We start from the raw sequence: 8,496 nt of genomic DNA on the forward strand, positions 1-8,496 counted from the left end.
TAGAAATACTTTTTTGTTAAGTGATAGTAAAAAACATAACTTATTTACCATTCAGGTACAGTCATATATAAGTCATAAAATATTTATATATAATAGTCCACTTCAAACAAGTCTTATTGGGAAATAAAAAAAATTTGGCCGCTTTCAAAGTTCTCGAACGAAATTCCTTTTGTTCCTCCAACCCGCCAACACTTCTTCTTGTCAGACCGACATGTGGTCGGCAAATTTCCATAGCCTCCCTCCCATCAAAAAAATTAATCCATCTCTTTTTCCTCCCACCATCATTAACATCATTTATTTTCCCTTCCTCTCTCTTTCTCTCTACTCCTCTTTTTTTGCTCTTTGTTTCACTGAAGTAGAGGGTCCCCTAAATCAGAACACTGGTCTAATTTGTGGGTTCATCTAAAACCAGATCATGTTCTGGTTGGAGGGATCCCCAAGCCAGAATACGAGTTCCTGCCAAGGGATCATGCCCTTCGGAGACAGAGAGGTAATGGTGGCGAATAGAGGTGGTGGTGATAGGAAGAGAAGATGGAGAAGAGATAAAATTCTTTTTAAGAGTCGTCGGTGATGATAGTCTGCCGTTGACCTTTGCTAGAGTAAAGAGAAGAAAGATGGGTAAAATCGGGTCGGATGACAATGGGCATACTGCCTCATCGGGCCGGATCGGTCTGACTAAGAAATCTGTGTCCATGAAGATTATCCTCGGGCGAGTTTTTTTCAAAATCCTAATGTCCAAAATCCGTCTAAGTCCGTCAAATATTTTGAGTTTATTGCGCGGTCGAATCTTTATTTTTCACTATTAACAAAAAGTACTTTTGTGCTTGATGTGACATGAAGATGTCACATTTGGAGAGCCTAACTTAGACTAACTAGTCATTTTCGAGTGTTATCAATAATATTTTATGTGTTTTTCATGTTAGGTACTTATTTTGGAGTTAAGCGTGTGATTTACAATAAAAGGAGCGAATTATCACTATCATTTCATGTGCCCAAAATGAGAGAAAATGACTTAAAGCAAAACAAATTACAAGTGGAGGCAATGACGAGTCTGACGGTGAAAACGGAAGTCAATTCCGAATTCGGACGAGAAAGTTATGAAAGAAAGAAGTCCGAAGGTATTTTAGTCCTTTGTAACAATTTGAAGATGTAAAGACAAGGATGGAGGCACCTCTTGGTTTCTTAACCAAGCCCAAAGCCCACACAAGCCCAAAGAAGAATGACAATGAAGAATTATATGAGCACCCTTTCTTTATGGATTAGAGTCAACAAAGTCTAAATGAATTGACTAAGTCAAGGGACTCTAGGGTTTTAGTAGTTTAGGCTACTATTCATCATCTTCATCAATCAACAACCAAGGGAGAGAGAGAGAAGGAGGCTAGGGGTTTCTAGGGTTTGTTCTTGGTGTGGGGGTTTTGAAAGAGCAAGAGGGAAAGAGAGATGGAGCCGGCCAAGCTAGGCCGACCATCACCAAGGCCGGCCAAAGCTTGGCCGGACAAGTCGCGGGAGCAGCAGCAGTCAAGTCGCGCCGGCATGGGAAGCAGCAGCAGCTGCACGGCACGGGAAGAACAGCAGCAGCTGCACGGCACGGGAAGAACAACGACTTCTTCACTGCTCGGGCAGGAGATCCTTGCTCCGAACAACAGCTTTTTCACGGAACAGTGAGCAGCTCGGGTTCACAAGAGCTGCTGCTCGGGATCTTCAAGGACGGCACGGGACAGAAGCCTCTTTGCTCGGAACGCGCTCGGGAGCTGCTAGGGATGGCCGGGACAGTCATATTTGGGCGGACTTCACTTTTCTAGGCCGGATTTCATCATCTTCTAGCCGGACTTCTCGAGACTTTTCCGGCCACTTTCTTGGCCGGAAACCTTAGGGCTCTTGCTCCCCATCATCTTGGCTAGCTTCTCATGTGGTTTGATTTGATTTTGGGTTAGAAATTGCTAGAGAGAGAAAGCTAGGGTTTAGCTTTAATGGAGGTTTGTGATAAATGGAGAAGATGATGGTGGTCGCTGTGGGGAACCCAGAATTTGCTAAAGGGGGATCGGCTGCACCTTAAAGACTCATATTTTCCGACGATCTTAGCCTCGAACCACATCGAAAAAGGGAGATTCTCTCATCATCTTCTTTCCATTTCTTATTTAATCACCATGTTTAGTTAACTTTAGTGTGTCGATTATATGAGATGAAATGTGATGAATTCGTGATTATGTTTAATATGATTTGATGTTTTGATTATAAATTGATGTTCATTTATTTCGATTATCGTTTTGATCGTATTTTCATGTGTCTTGTCAAGCACTTCGCATAGTTAATAGACGAAACGAAGTATTCGATATCGATCGTAGTCTAAGTCATAATTTCATGTGTCTTGTCATGCACTTCACATAGTTAGGCGACTAGACGACACTTTCGATGACTCGGGACTAACCGATTTAGACGTTTGTTTGACTAAGTATGATCTCCGGATCACGTAGTACTTAGAGACATCTACTTTAGGAGTCGAATATCGATTTTATCTTGACACATTAAATCGGACTACACATAGTCGTAGGTTTATCATTATGGATTCCCGGACTTCGACACCTCTCTCACTTATTTGTTGCCCGAATCGAGTCTTACCGTCTCCCGACTCTTGTTACTCCGACTCTTCACTCGAATCTCTCTCGCCCGTTTACTTTTATTGTTTAGTTAAATCACTTGCTTGCTTTATTCTTTTTGTTACTCTCATAATCAAAACCTCCCATTTATCTTTGTTTCCCTTCCTTTTTAGTCTAAGTTAGCATTTGATATCTAGACCAGAGGATAAGACCCTTTGACATCCAAACTACCTTCCTATCCTTGGATCGACTCCGGTTTTACCGGTTACTACTTGATACCTCCGCTTGGGTGTGCAACCTTTTCGGGTGCATCAGTGCTCTATTCAAGATTGGTCACCACCGGACGTTGTTTTTCATATGTGTGTATGTGCACATAAGAACTTTATACTCATATTGCTATTATGACGCTCTATAAAATATTTAAAAATGTCAAAGTACGACTAAAAATGTAAGAATTTATTGATTAATTACCATACATATATTTTAATGGGATACGTTACATAAGACGGATCGAAAATAAGAGATCATAAGACGGATCGAAAATAGGAGATCAGGCGGTCAAAGATAAATTGCAGAAATAATATACGTGTGTAACACGTGTATGTACGTGATGGATCGAGAAGACGAGATCCGACGATCAAAAAGAATTCAGAATATTGAAGATATTTGAAGATATATTGAAGATATATTGAAGATATATTGAAGATACATTGAAGATATGTGAAGATTTAGTTTCTTATATTCAGAATATCTCTTGTAACTATCTAATGGTAATATTAGATAGATTTTGTATTATTTCCTAGTTTAGTAATCAGAAACTAGGAAATCCTAAACCCTAAGTCATCTATAAATATGAGAGGGTTCTAGGATTCAAACTCATCGAGTTATGTCTGACCAATGTACCCGATCAAACCCACGTACAATTGTATGTGGTGAATTATGAATAAAAAGTTATTTCTCCGTGGATGTAGGTCTTGAGTATTCGACCGAACCACGTTAAATTATCGTGTCTTTACTTTTATCATATATCCGATTATCACATAATCGTGAATTTAACATGGTATCATGAGCAGGTATACCAATCTAGCTTAATCGATTTTTTTTGCTTCCGCTATTTCCAATGATTTTCTTTCATTGCGATTCTACCTTTCAACCACATGGAAAATTTTCTAAGATTTACATTAAAAGTTTCATTGGCCTTCAACATCGTATTAGAGAAGACTTCAATTTATTGGATACTTATTTCTACTCATCATAGAAGCACGAAGGAGTTTCTGTTTTGTTGATTTCTTCATATCAAAGGTCAGTCTACATCTTTTCGTAATTTTTCTACTATTTCTTTAGTTTTTGAATTAGGCTTGTCCAAGTTAGATTTGACTTTTCATCAAAAAAAAAAAAAAAGTTAGATTTGACCATTGCTTCAACTAAATGGAATAGGTCAGATCCAAACACCATATCATTTTTTTTTTCAATCAGACTTCTCTAGTCAGATTTCGTTTGTATTCAAGTGTCTTATAAACCGGGTTTATCCCAAGAGGCCAGACCCACTTGCTTGGATTGTGTTTATTAGTAGTTGAATAGTTTATTACTTGATTTAGATGCCTATTGAGTTTGACTCAAAGACAAACCCGGCAACTTATCCCACAATAGTTGCCAGTCCACTCAGATTGACTCCAATCCGAAGGTATAACCTTGAGTCCACTCAGATTCCAGTTTCCCAATCTGATTTGAGTCCACTCTGATTTGACCTAAGTTATAACCCTAATCCGACCCGCGAGACCAGCTCCTACAATTCGCTGACCAAGTCAACGAATTTTGACCACCCAATATCCGAGCTGCAACTTCTTCTTTCCAGTGACAAACTCGAGGGTTCGATTTCCGACGACATTTTCTAGCGTTTTTTCGTCACCAATCGACTGCTCCTATCAATTTGGACCTCACGCTACCAAATACCATCGATTTATCTACGGATTTGTGAAGAATTGGTGGAATTTCATATATGTTTTGAACCACCCCGATTACTTTCTCTCTCTACAATCCGATTACTCACAGGCAATAGTTGGCCGTGTTTGATTATAACAATCATCGATTTGGACTCTCATACACTTCACAGATGATCTCTGTTGTTTAATTTTCAATTGCTTTCTGATTAGGGACACCCAATTTTGAGAAATTTCACAATTTGGGTAAACCCTAATTTAGAAGTTCCTAAATTTCCCCAAATTCTGTATTTGCTACAGTTTATTTCCGCACATTATTTTGTGACGGCGACATTATTGACAGTTTGCACACTGTCACTGTTTTTTATCCAAAGGAAAGTGACACTATTTTCTGATGTCACTAACGTTACAGTGTTTTTTGCGACGAAGAACTTATTTCAACAATCTTTCGCAACTGAACACTGTTTTTTGCCACAGTTTTGTGTGAATTTATTTGCTACAGTTCATCCGTCGGAAATTTATTTTGTGACAAACTTCTAATGTCACCTATAACCAACTTTTTCTAGTTGTGACACAATATTTCTGTCACTTTTTCTTCTGTTTGTGACACTAAAATAGATTATTTCATCTATTTTTTTTTCCTGGATATATCCGTGACATTTCCAAAATCATACTTTTCTGTGACGATATTATTTCTCTACCAAAATTTTGGACTTTTCTTTCAACGGAGAAAGAATTCCTATTTTGGATTTTGATTCCGAAATTCAACCGTGAACTTTTCATAATTATATATTTCTTAAGATTATTTTCTTTCTTTCCAATTCTATTTTTGACTTTTCCTACCAAATTATATTTTGGAATATTTTTTCACCTAATAGAATATCTCTTCAACGAATAGATTATCTCTTCCACGAATAAAATATCTGTATTTTTAGTTTCGGAATAATATCTGTGATCTTGCCTTTTTTGGCAATGAATTTCATGACGACCATCTTTTTGGTTGTTACTTATCCAATATTTTTTGGTATTCCGACAATGATTTCTTGTCGATTTTAAACAAAACAACATTACTTTGTTGTCACTCCTTAAGTTCATACTTGACGTTTTTTATACGATAAGATATTGATCATCACAACTTTTTAGTTGTTGACATTTTCTTCATACAATGACCAACTTTACATACATGAGAAAAATACATGCAATTTCGTTGTCATTGATTTTTGCTCAATTTTTTTACTGTAATTACCAACTTTTTAGTTGTGACTTAATCGTTCAATCATCTTCCAACGCATCCACAATCTAAGAGTTGCAAGAAGACGAATACGACTAATCTAGAAGTATTTCCTTTTTCTCTCTCCAAGTCGGACACTTCAACATTTACGTGCTCCAACTTGCGGGGGGGGGGGGGGGGGGGGGGGGGGGTAATGGGATACGTTACATAAGACGGATCGAAAATAGGAGATCCGGCGGTCAAAGATAAGTTGCAGAAATAATATACGTGTGTAACACGTGTATGTACGTGATGGATCGAGAAGACGAGATCCGACGATCAAGAAGAATTCAGAATATTGAAGATATGTAAAGATTTAGTTTCTTATATTCAGAATATCTCTTGTAACTATCTAATGGTAATATTAGATAGATTTTGTATTATTTCCTAATTTAGTAATCAGAAACTAGGAAACCCTAAACCCTAAGTCATCTATAAATAGGAGAGGGTTCTAGGATTCAAACTCATCGAGTTATGTCTGACCAATGTAACCGATCAAATCCACGTACAATTGTATGTGGTGAATTATGAATAAAGAGTTATTTCTCCGTGGATGTAGGTCTTGAGTATTCGACCGAACCACGTTAAATTATCGTGTCTTTACTTTTATCATATATCCGATTATCCGTGAATTTAACATATTTACCGGACCACCACTATACCTTGTGATAGTGACCTTCCACTTAATGGGCCCCTCGGCGATACATGGCCAAGCCTAAGTGAGGTTATTTGACAAATTTCTATGGAGACAAAGTTCTGTGAAGTTTCCTTGTTTTAAAATTATTTAGGTTATTAGCAATCAAGAAAATTTTAGTTTATTTAGAAGTTATTTATTTCCTAGTTCAAGTATATCGAGAAATATCTAAACCCTATAAAAGGGAGTCGGGTCCATCTTCATTTTACATCTTCGAATTGAATAAAATGATCTCGATTGCAACTTCTTCTCTAGTTAATTTATCTTAAGTTAGTTTAGTTTGTCATAGTTTTAATGGTAGATTCCGTTACATTATTGCTTCCGCAAGAATCTACATCAGCTGGTATCAGAGCGTATAAATCATATTCTATTCCTGAACAACTCAATCCAAATAAATCATATTCTATTCCTCAAGGGAGGATGAGTACTCAAGGATTTTATGCACATAATTCTTATGATTATCATTGGAATTCTGGAGAAACCCACAAGAGAAAACTCATCGTGAGAGGTCGAAATCGCGGGTTAAGAAGTTATTAAGACTGGGTCGTTGACAGAAAATTGGACCTTCACTTGTTAATATTTTTATGGCACCGACGACGTCTTTGGGCTTAACCTTTGACACGAGACAAAACACAGGTGACCGTGAGCTTTTGGGGGACACCGTGGTGGTGTCTGCCAAAGGGACTCCGATGGTCAAGTCAGTAAGCTTGCAAGAGAAGTAATGAATGGTCGGAGTTTGGCACGACTCGTAGAGTGGTCGGAGCTCGATCTCTACGGATAGACTGACTTGCTTGGAGAGAGAATATGACTACCTAAGAGGTCTATCTTGTAAATAAAACAACCCTAGTGAAGTTTGCCTTGCTCAGGGTTATGTATTGTAAATAAAGTGGGAAGCTTTAAGGTATGACCTTGTATCCCTTGTATATTGATCGGCCTAAAAGGTTACCCTAAATAGGTCTACACCCGCAAGTGCACGGGTGTCAAGTTGTAATAATTTCCGGTAAGACCGGTTCGTTCCTCAGAGACTAAGTGAAACCTATTCTAAGACTTGGAAGTAACTTGGTTTTTGGTTTTGATGAGGTTTTGGTAATAAAATAAAATAAATAAAATATTAAAATAAAATTACGGAAAGAAAATAATTACAAATGATACAAGGAACTCAAATGGGGGAGAGCCTAGGGTTTTCTGAATCCGTCTTCCTAACAATTCTAATGACAAATTAATTTTGGTCTGATTAGATAGTTCTTTATATAACTCAGGTTTTCAGTCCATGAACGGTCTAAAAACCCGGAAGATTTTTTCGTTAAAATGGTAAAAACTTTAATAAATTGTCGAGAAAATGATTATTACGACTTCATCTAAACCCTAGATTAGAAGATTAGTTACTCATGGACATTAAATAAAAGAAATTGGAAAATAAAGTAAAGAGAAGGAGAAGAAAACTTAACTTTTTCGCTATTTCAGAACCAAACAGGGCCTTAGGGAAAGATTTTCCTTCTGTTTTCCCCAAATTCTGCCAAACAGACCCTTAGGGAAAACGATTTTCTCGTCTTCCCGGAAACATTTTCCCTGTGAGATAATTATTTTCTCACCTATTTTCTCATCTTCTCCAACTATCTTTTTCTCTATAATTTTCTGTTTCTTTTCTTCTTAATCACTTTCTCTCTTAACTCTCTGTTAATCTCTTTCTCTCACTAAAAGAGAAACACAAACAGTATAAAAGAATTAAAATCAATTTCCTGTTTTATTCTAAACTGAATCTTTCTGTCTCTCTACAATCTCTCTTTCTATCTTGATAATCTTTTCTCTCACTAAAAAGGATTACAAACAGAAAAAGAAGAAAAAGAAGAAAAGAAAAACAGAACTCTCTTTCTCACTTTCTCTCTCTAGCTCTCGGTCTCTCTTCAATGACTCCTTTCTCTCTGTTTCTTTCTCTCACTAAAAGAAAATACAGAAAAAAGAAGAAGATGACAATAGATGATGAAGAATTAATGG

Source organism: Eschscholzia californica, unplaced genomic scaffold (assembly GCF_041429995.1).
Source record: "Eschscholzia californica isolate CP2 unplaced genomic scaffold, dmEscCali1.0.p SCAF_2, whole genome shotgun sequence".
NCBI classification, from domain to species: Eukaryota; Viridiplantae; Streptophyta; class Magnoliopsida; order Ranunculales; family Papaveraceae; genus Eschscholzia; species Eschscholzia californica.